At 49.8% G+C, this 10671-nt stretch overlaps 1 pseudogene; it reads right to left on the bottom strand.

The window, feature by feature from the left end:
* Nucleotides 1-5969: 5969 nt before the first annotated feature.
* On the bottom strand, nucleotides 5970-6076 carry LOC146046466 (U2 spliceosomal RNA; annotated as a pseudogene).
* Between the last annotated feature and the right edge of the window lie 4595 nt (nucleotides 6077-10671).

Raw genomic sequence — 10671 nt, 5'->3', positions numbered from 1 at the left:
ACAGAGATAAAACAAATTGGGTAACAACAGACAGACTTGGAGGTAAGAGGGCCCTGCTGTACAATCTATAGGGACATAGGAGGGAAACACCAGTAATAGCATTGTAGGTCCAGAAGAGAATCTATATAATACATAAGTTTTGATTGAAAAGGCAAATCTTTATTGTACATAAAGAAAGCAAAAAACAGACGGTAACACTTAGACATATATACTGTGTCGCAGCACAGCCAAAACACAGCACACATGCAAAACTGTATAGTACATTTCATGAAATACAGTATAAGAAATCAAATACCATAAGACATGTTATGCACTATGCATTCTAACCTTAAACAATCATTGACTATGGATAAGACTATGGGTGGAGGGAAGGGGGATGAGGGAGGGGGAGTCACGTTGCCCGAAGCTTTATTGACCAGACAGACACATATAAGGGGAGGGCAATAAATAGACAGGACATCAATAAAACAACAGACATCATGAAATGGGGGAGTGGGGCCACGTCACAGTTCTTATCACTCAGTTCAATGGGGAAAGGGCCAGAAGAAGGGGGGGGGTTAGTCCTCTTCTTCCTCAGGGCTATCCCGGATGGAGTAGTCTCTGAGCAGGCTGTGGATCAGCCTGCGGCAGTCCTGCACGGACATCCTCTCCCTCCTCAGGATGAGGCGATTCCTGGCAAACCACACAGCGTCCTTAAAACAGTTTATAAGGCGCCAGGCTTCCTGGGTCGCCCCAACAGTGTGTGTGCCGGGGAACAGTCCATAAAGCACCGAATAGTACGATAGGTGGCTCCTGGGCACACAGTCCTTAAACTCAGTCTCTAGGGCATCCAGCAGCAACTGTGCATAGGTGCAGTCCCAGAAGAGGTGCATAGATGTTTCCTCGCGAACGAGGCACCAGGGACAATGTCTGTACCTACACAAGTTTCGGGAGTGCATGAATGCCCGGTGAGGCAAACCCCCCTGGATGGCCATCCATGACAAGTCTTTATGTCTATTAGTCAGTCTCTTGGATGCCACGTACTCCCAGACAAACTTAACAGTTGCCGCCGGGAGCCCTGGGATCGATTCCATAGTGTCTCTGGCTCTGATGAGCTTGTGGACAGTTTTTGGCTTCCACAAGTCGGGTTTCAATCCCTCCAGTTGGTGTTCCCTCACAAACTTGGACACGTCCAGGTAAAACCACGGAGTGGTCCAGTTGTAAGGGATGGAGCTGTCCCACTTGTCCCATTTAAGGGTCCTCCACAATGGTAGGAGGAAGAAGCGGGACATGGAGTTCCCCGCAGAGCCGGCACAATTGTCAATCAAAGTTCTGCGGATGCAAGTACATACAAAGAAGGCTCTCAGCATAGTTGGAATGTCTGGAATGCCTTTGCCACCTTTGAGGGGATCCTTGTACATAATGCTCCGCTTCACTCTGTCCATTTTGGAGCCCCAGATGAAGTTCAAAGTGGCCCGGGTAATGGCCTTGCAGACCGCAGTTGGCGGCGGCCAGGCCTGGGCTGTGTACTGCAGGACGGGAAGGATCTCGTTCCGCAGCACAAGGGCTTTCCCTTCGATGGAAAGGTCTCTGAGGCTCCACAGTCCAATTTTCTGTCTCACTGTTGCAAGTTTCTCATCCCAGCACTTCCGGGCGGCTCCATCATCACCGAACCAGACACCGAGAATTTTGATGAGGTCCGGTTTGATGGTAAATGGGAAAGGAGCCAAGGACGACAGGTGCCACTTTCCGAAGAGCATGGCCTCTGACTTCCCGCAGTTGACTTTTGCCCCCGAAGCACGGCCGAAGTCCTCACAGGTCTGGACGAGTGCTGCCACCGAGCGATGATCCGCGCAGAAGACAGTGACGTCGTCCATGTACAGCGAGCACTTGGCCACTGGGTGGTCTGGACCTGGTGCGGTGATCCCTCTGATCTCTGGATTCTGTCTGATGGATAGGGCCAGGAGCTCTATGACACAAACAAAAAGAAGAGGTGAAAGAGGGCAGCCTTGTCTGACCCCAGAGAGTACAGGAAAGGGGTCAGTCTTCCAGCCGTTCACCAACACCGTGCTGTGGATATCAAGGTACATAAGGTTAACATACGAACAAAACAATTCACCAAGACCAAATTTTCGCAGCACCTTACCCATCAGCTCATGAGAGACACGGTCAAAGGCCTTTTCCTGATCAAGACTGATCAGGGCCGTGCGCACATTACGATCTTTCACGTAATGGACCGTGTCCCTGAGAAGGGCAAGGCTGTCTGCGATCCTGCGGCCTGGTATACCACAGGTCTGATCCGGATGAACAATCTGTCCGATGACAGCCTTCAGCCTATTGGCCAGTACCTTGGCGAGGATCTTGTAGTCCACGTTCAGAAGAGAGATGGGCCTCCAATTTTTCAGCTCACATCTCTCCCCCTTCCGCTTATACAAGATCGTGATCATCGCTTCCCTCAGCGAATGAGGCATTTTTTCCTCCACCACCATCTCCTCATACAGCTCGAGCAGGTCCGGGCCGATTAGATCCCACAGCGCTACATAGAGCTCAGCTGGGAGACCATCGTTACCTGGAGTCCTGCCTTGCCTAAAGGATTTGGTGGCAGAGAATACCTCCTCCAGCGTCAGGGGAGCGTCCAGCGCCGATCTGCCTGCAGGATCAATAGGGTTAGTGATACCTGACAGGAACTTGTCGGCCATGTCGTTGTCAGTCGTCTTAGGGGAGTAGAGGTCGCTGTAGTAGTCGCGGACGACCTTCATCACGCCCTCCTTCCCCTGTCTGGGAATGCCATTCTCATCTCGCAGCTCGGTCAGGGGCGTGTGGCCAGAGTGGAGTTTCCTGAAAAAGAAAGAAGAACACTTCTCACCCTTCTCCAGATTCTCCACCTTGGAACGTAAGACGATACGTCTGGACTCCTCCACAAAGTGCCTTTTCAGGCTCTTTTTGGTCTCATCCAGGTCGTCCTTCACGTCCCAGCCGCACCGCTGGAGGTCCACCAGGGACTGGAGCTCACGCTGCAGATTTCTGAGGTTCCTCTTACGGTCGCATGCCTGGATACGCCCTTTGACCTGAAAGAAACTGCGGATGTTAGATTTGGCATATTCCCACCAGTCAGACATACAGTCAAAATAACATTTGTCATTTTTCCATGTGATGTAGGCATCCTTAAGCTCAGCCAATACCTCCTCCCTTTCCAGCAGGGCACAGTTCAACTTCCAGGAGCCTGGGCCAGATGGAAAACCATGGCCCAGAATTCCTTGGAAGAGAATGGCCCTGTGGTCAGAGAAGAAGCAGGGAACCATAGAATGCCTAACCTGCTGCACTGCCCGGGAGGTGAACACAAAGTCAATGCGGGAACACACAGAGCCATCGGGGCGGTTCCACGTGAAATTCACGGAGCCGGCCCCCATGGAGCCCACAGCGTCCCGCAGTGACGCTTCGGCCACCATTTCCCGGAGCAGATTGGACGTGATGTCCAGCTTCGCAGAGTTGCAGGTGCTTCTTCCATCCCCTTCGATCGGGCAGTTGAAGTCTCCAGCCATCACTACAGCCCTGGTGGTGGCGAGCTGGGTCCGCAGGGTCTGGAATAGTTCCAAACGCTCATTCTTGATAGGTGATACACGCAGATAAGCCTGATAGGCTCCCCTGCCCAGGAGCCGTCTACGACAAGTAACCTGCCGCAGACAAGCTCCTGAACAGAATCCAGCGTGAAGAGGCTCCCCCTGATCAGAATGGCTACCCCTGCAGACTTACACTCACCTCCACCGGACCAGTAGGACGGGCCATGGGACCACTGCCGGGCCAGGTGCTTGTAGGACCTGGAGAAAGGGAGAGAGCATTCCTGCAACATGTATACATCACATTTCTGAATGTCAAGGAAAGTAAAAACAGACTGTCTCCTAGCCTTATCCTTAATGCTCCTCACATTAATGGTAAGAATATTAAAAGCTACCATCTGTTAAGAGAAAGGGCAGGTTAGGTTACAATACATTTACGTTACCACTCCCATCGGGGGGCGCAGCTTCCGGCTCTGCAGCTGGATCTCCTTCATGGGCTGGTTCCGTAATGCCAAGCAGCTGGTCGATGTCGCTGTCGCAGACAAGTTCAGTTGGCCCGAACTCATCGTAACATTCCACCAAGGCCGCCATCTCCTCCTCGAGGGTGGGGGCGGGCTGGGGTGGTTCCACCGACTTAACTGCTGCCTTTTTGGAAGTTTCCGGGTCGGCAGCTGGGCTCTCCAACACCTTCCTCTTCCGTCTCAGCGGGGTCGGACCTGCAGAGGCAAGGGGTGGAAACTCTTCCTCGGAGAGGAGAGGGACAGAGGGGGTGGAGGGTAGAGGGGTGGGTGGGGCAGGAGGTCGGGAGGGTGAGGGAGGGGTGTGAGCAGCAGTGGAGGGGGGTGCTGTCACAGAGGGAGGTAGGGGAGGAGGGGTGGGAATGACAGGGGCAGAGGAGGGTTTCTTACCACCTTGTTTCTGCGGCTTCGGCTTCGGCTGTTTCTGTACCGGCTGGGGAGGTACCATGGGGGTAACTCCCTTCACTGCTGCAGCGTAGGACCTCGCTCTGTCAGGGCATGCCTTGTAGAGGTGATCTCCTTTGCCGCACAGGTTGCAGACGAGCTTCGTGGGGCAGTCCTTTGCCTCGTGGCCGGCCACGTGACAGAACTTGCATGCCGAGACCTTGCACTCTCTTCCCACGTGGTCTTTCCCACTGCACTTTCAACAGGTGCGTGGTTGATCCGCGTAGTAGATGAGTCCAGCGGTTCCCCCCAGGGAGAAGCACTGTTTAAGGTGCTTGACTCCGTCTGGGCACGAAGTGTCCTTGTGGAGCCTGACCACCACCGACCACTTTCCGTCCCAGAGCCCGTTGCTCAGCCGGACCCTTGTGGGGTCCCTGATGACCGTGCAGGATCTGCTCAGGAACGTGACGATGTCTTTGGCAGGCACATGTGGACTTCGCATTGAAACCATCAACCGCCTCTCCTCCCTTTGAATAGGGCAGTTGCCTACAAAGCGAGAGAGAGGGGAATCAGGCTTCGCCGCTTTCACCGCATCCCAATACCTCTTGCAGATGGCAATGGTGGGGAAGGTGACATAAAAGATCCCCTTGATGAAGGTCTGGGTGCTGAGGACTTCGGGGGCCGAGAATCCTTGGTCCAGGACCATCATCTTGCAGAATTGCACCAGCGAAAGGTCCGGCACCCGTCCGTCCACCTCCTTCAGCTTCATCACCACGGTTTGCCTCATCCAGGGTTCCAGGGCTGGGGTAGCCTTGGAGCCATCCCTGGCGGGCACCGCTGGTGGTGTCCCTGAAGGGGGGCAGGAGCTGGGGCCGGCCACATTTGCTGGGGTTTCGGCCGGGGACTTGCCCTTCTTCCCGGCGAGGGGGGCTGGAGCGGAGGCTGTGGCCATCCTTCCGGCTTCTCGGGGCAAAAGGGTCTTTTCCGGGACCCCGGCAGGAGGGGAAGGAGGAGATCTCTTCAGAGGGCAGAGCAACACAAGTCTAACCCTCCAAGGTGGCTAGAGAGCGATGCACGGCTTCAGAGGGCAGAGCAAAGCAAGTCTAACCCTCCACGGAGGCTGGGGAGCGTTGCAGAGCTTCGGAGGGCAGAGCAGAAAGTCTGACCCTCGGCGACGGCTCCGGAGCGGTGGAGGCTTCAGAGGGCAGAGCACAAAAGTCTGACCCTCCTAGGCAGCTCGGGAGTGCTGCAAGGCTTCGAGAGGGCAGAGCAAACAAGTCTGCCTCTCCCAGGTGGCTAGGGTGCGTTGTCTCCCTCCTCAGGCAAAATTCTCTTCTCCTCGCAGTCGGGGGCGGAGCTTCTTCCTCGGCGTCGAGAGGCGGAGGGGTCGGCGGTCGCTACGGAGGGCAGAGCAGAGCAAGTCTGACCCTCAGTCTTCTCCGGCTTCTCCCTCTTCAGCGATGTCTTCTCCTCCTCGCAGTCTCGACGTCTTCGCTCTTTCGCTCTTCTCGGCCTGGCAGCGGTAGCCCTGAGAAGGACCGTTGTCGGTCCAAGAAACAAGGAGCAGAGCTGCCTCTCAGAGTAAACTGATAAGAACAGATACTACACTTGATCTTAGCCAAAAGGCCGAGAAGCGATCTATATAATACATAAGTGCCTCAGAGGGTTATGCGTGTAGAACTGAAATAAATAAAATAAAACTTGCCTGAAGAGGTGAGTTTTCAGGGAACGCTTGAAAGTTTGAAGACTGGTGGAGAGTCTTATTGTGCGTGGAAGGGCATTCCATAGGATGGGAACAGCCCAATGAAAGTCCTGTAATAGTGAATGGGAGCTAGTGATCCGTGCAGAAGAGAGACACAGATCTTGTGCGGAGCAGAGCGGTTGAGATGTGAGATATTGTAAGATAAGTAAAGAGATATATGCTGGTGCAGTATGGGTAATAGCTTTATATGCTAGTAGAAGTGTTTTATATTGAATACGGTAAGATACAGGCAACCAATGGAGGGACTTGCAAAGTGGAACAGCAGACGATGAGCGTCTTGCAAGGAAGATCAGCCTCGCAGCAGCATTTAAAATGGATTGTAGTGGTGAGAGTCTGTTCTTGGGAAGACCAGTTAGGAGAATATTGCAATAATCAATGCGGGATATAATGAGTGCATGGATAAGAGATTTGGTAGTGTCTTGTGTGAGATAGGGTCGTATTTTTTGCATTAACATGTCGACTGGGATTAATATTCTGATGAAAATCATCAAAACTGAACAAATAACAACACACAGAATAAATTAATAAATGATTTTATTTGAGTCACCAATAGACATAAAACACCACGACCAAACAAAATAAACTCTTTTTTTTTTATCACTGTTTTCAGCACTTTTCGCACTTCTTTAGAATAACTTTATCTTTAATTCTAATTAGTAACACATGAAGGAATATACCCGACTTAATGGGAATTTTATGAGAATCATAATAAAAATTCATTTTTAATAAACCCTTTTTCGTTGGAGCCCAGATATAGAATCCAGAGAGTGCACCAGTACAAGTATCTTTCTTTTGTCTTTGTTTCTTAGTGACACGTATTTAGACAGGGAGCACCACCCCTTATATGTAACGGGAAATCACAGCAATAAAGAACAATATGGAATACCAAAATTCAAGGTGTAATACAGTATCTTTGGAAGAGATATGTGTGGACCAAATAATATCCCCCCCCCCCCCCCTTTTTTTTTCTTTTAAAAAGAAAGCCAACTGTGCATGTTGCCTTTGCATTTTTAGTTGATTAGTGTCACCACCTGCCTCCTGAGTCCTGTCCCATCCGGCACTCATAGGCGTGAGCACAGGGTGTGCCAGGTGTGCACACGCAGGCACAACCTAATGCACATGTCCATCACCACCCACAACTACAGGTATAACCAGACCCCCGCAGCATCATGACCACCGTCTCCCTGCTGCTGTGACTCACAAGATGCCTCTTTCCTGCTTTCAATCTGCCCAGCCATTTCCACCTGCCATGTTACGCCGATGACACCGAGATGGATGGTGGGGGGGCCCGATGGTCCGCCAGCTCAGCCTACTTATAAGTGCGGGACCCTGTGTAGAGATGGCTAGTGAATCGCTGTCTCGACCCAGTGACTCGAATCATTAAGCTGAATACATGATTCGAGCCACTCACTGTTGGATGAGTCGAGACAGCAGCAGCAGCAGCAGCATTAGTGCAGACAGAGACAGCAGTCCCGAGTCCCAACTCCCTTTGCCTCAGAGGGGGGCCTGGAAGAGTGGAGATAATTTTATTGGTGATGAAACATGTCAGTCAATGACACGGGGGCGGGGCTGAGCAGTGAGCTCAGCTATTATTGGCCAGCAAACCTGGGTAACTTCTAGTGGGGAGGGAGGCAGGGACATGAGCTCTAAGCTTAGCTCACACGACTCATAATGAGTCGTGCAGGGCTGCTGTGCCCTGGACGAATCCCTGAGCCTGCAGTGAGAGTTGAGACAGTTCTCACTGTGTGCAGGCTCAGTTATTCAGTAGTGATCATGATGACTCGCTGATGGATCAGAATCAGCAGCAGCAGCCTCCGCAGTGCACTGTGCTCAGCTCAGCCAGTGTGACTGTGGCACACCCCCTGCAGGCTAATAGGGGATGTAAATCCAAGCCCACCGAATATTAAAATAAAAATTGTAAATTACATAGTAATTACATAACACTGAATCTATGTTGGTATATTATTAACATTCATTGCATAAGCAGCTGCCTGCCTCTGCCAGATGAACTGCACTATCACTATTAAAGCTGGATACTAACCAGCAGCAAGGGACTGAGCCTCTGCAACTCCCTAAATGTGTTGTGAGCCGTGCACTGTCTCTCTCTGTGCCTGTAATAATAAGGGCCAGATTCTCTAAGCTTCTAAAGTGATAAAATGGAGAGTGATAAACAGCCAGCCAATCAGCTCCTGCCCGACATTTTTCAAACACAGCCTGTAACATGGCAGGTAGGAGCTGATTGGCTGGCTGTTTATCACTCTCCATTTTATCACTTTTCAAGCTTAGAGAATCTGGCCATTAATGAGTTGTGAGCCCAGCCACTCTTACTTCCTGTCTTCCAGAGCACACTGAGTGGCTGAGCCTCTGCAACTCCCTGTGCCTGCAATTCCATATGAGTCGTGACTCGAGTGTCGAGTCACTGACTCAACACACTTCACTCAGCTGAGCCGTGTGTCTCAACTCATTTCAATGAATCGTCTTTCCCAACACTAACCCTGTGTGTGTGGCGTGATGTGGTTACATCCTGCCGCACAAACGTTACTGCACCCACCAGCACTCTCTGGCCGACTTCAAGGAGATAGAGCTATCGGTGCAGGTTAGTGGATTGCCCCCCTTGTTCTTGGCCGGGAAAAAGAGATGAAGTGGCACTGAACATTTATTATTAATAAATTCATTTCATATAGTGATAACATATAAAAATGGTAAATAAGAAAAAAAACAAGGATGTAAATCAATGGTATATGGTAGGTGTACAATGGACCTGACGTAGATAAAGTCAGTATTGAAGTCCCATTCCTATTATGCTGCCATTAAATAAATGGTGTTCTGGTGCCAAGGATAAGGGGGTACTAGCTCAGAGAGAAGAGTGTTCCCACACATATATTTACCACGCCGCTGGAGGAAATTAATCCCTTGAGGAAAATCGTTGAAGCAAGAGTCCTCCTGTAGTATGGTGGAAATGATGTAATGGTGCAATTCAATTTGTATTCCAATGGTGATAGAATGGAGATAGTTGGCAGGCTGGGTCGGGTAGATGGCAACAAAGATGAATGAGGTCTAGGTCATACTTGCCTACCCGACCCTTTCCAAGAGGGAGAACATGCTCTGTTCCTAGACTTCCCTGGTAATGTATGACTGCCATCACCTGTGGTGAAACATCTTTCTTATCAATTACCTAGCTCCCCACAGGTGATGGCAATCATACATTACCAGGGAAGTCCAGGAAAATAACATTTTCTCCCTCATGGAGAGGGTCAGGTAGGCAAGTATGGTCTAGGCCCTATGGACTGACGCGTTTCGCTGTTTAAATACAGCTTTATCAAAGGTATGGCCAGGTATTGGTTACTGTAAATACTGTTGTCTGATGGGCATGTAAGCCAGCTCTATATGCCTTGCGTGAGCATAAAGGAGGCAGGGTATGTGCCTTGCTAGGAGGTGGGGGGTATGTGCCATGAGTATGTGCCAGGCTGGGGCTGGGTATGTGCAATCATGGGGGGTGAAAGGAGGCTGGTAAGCAGTGGCAGTTATTATGTATGGGCTGAGAGCTATTCTTTTTGGTGGAAATTGGTGTACTCACCCAAAGAGTCTCTAAGTGAGGTGAGCCATGGTCCACTAGAGGTGTGGTTTTTCATATTGACCTGTTGATGATGGGAATACACAAATGTGGATGATACAGCTGTACCCCAAAAAAACCCTTATGTGAACATAGGGCCCATATAGGAGGTCAGTACAGATTCCTTTTATAGGACTATCCAGTGTGAAATTATTGACCAGAGGAGAGGAAATCTCCCCAAAGATACCTTTATGTGAAAATAGGGATCTATTGCAAGGTCAGGTAAAATCTAAAAGGAAGTAGACAAGAATTTGAAACAAACAGAAGATTTTGAAAACCCACTGAGAGCTCACAGCCATAGGAGATCCGTTGGTTTAATTATATGTATATTCAGGATAGTGCTGTATTGTGGTTCCATTTCTGTGTATAGATATTGGTTTGGGAGTCTGGTGGCCCTCGGAAACACACAGCTGCAATCCTAGGCGCAACTTATTCCCCCAAATCTTTTTTTTTTGTTGCCATTACAATGTTATTTGATCAGATTAGCTTCAGTGTTCGGCATGAGGTTATTACGCATAAGAATATATTAGTAAGGGGAAAATAAAATATGTAATACAGAACAATAACACAGGTATGTATTAAAAAAAATGTTACTTCCACATCAACATTTAAACCATCGGCTCCAATGTTTTCAATTCATAGATCATCCGCATTTCATCACGTGACAGTCTATTCTCTCTGTCATTGACCCTCCAGTTAGCCTTAGTTACTTTAATTCCACAAAAGGACCTCAGATGGTCAATATCCATGTTACGATGTTCCTTATTTATTTATTTACAGTTTCTTATATAGCACAGCATATCCCGTTGCACTTTACAATTGGAGACAATGGTGATTAAACATACTAGATTAGATACA

The sequence above is a fragment of the Crinia signifera genome, chromosome 11 (assembly GCF_055691185.1).
Source record: "Crinia signifera chromosome 11, ASM5569118v1, whole genome shotgun sequence".
Classification (NCBI taxonomy): Eukaryota; Metazoa; Chordata; class Amphibia; order Anura; family Myobatrachidae; genus Crinia; species Crinia signifera.
The sequence above is the reverse complement of the archived record's forward strand: the minus strand, read 5'-3'. Positions and strand labels throughout refer to the sequence as shown.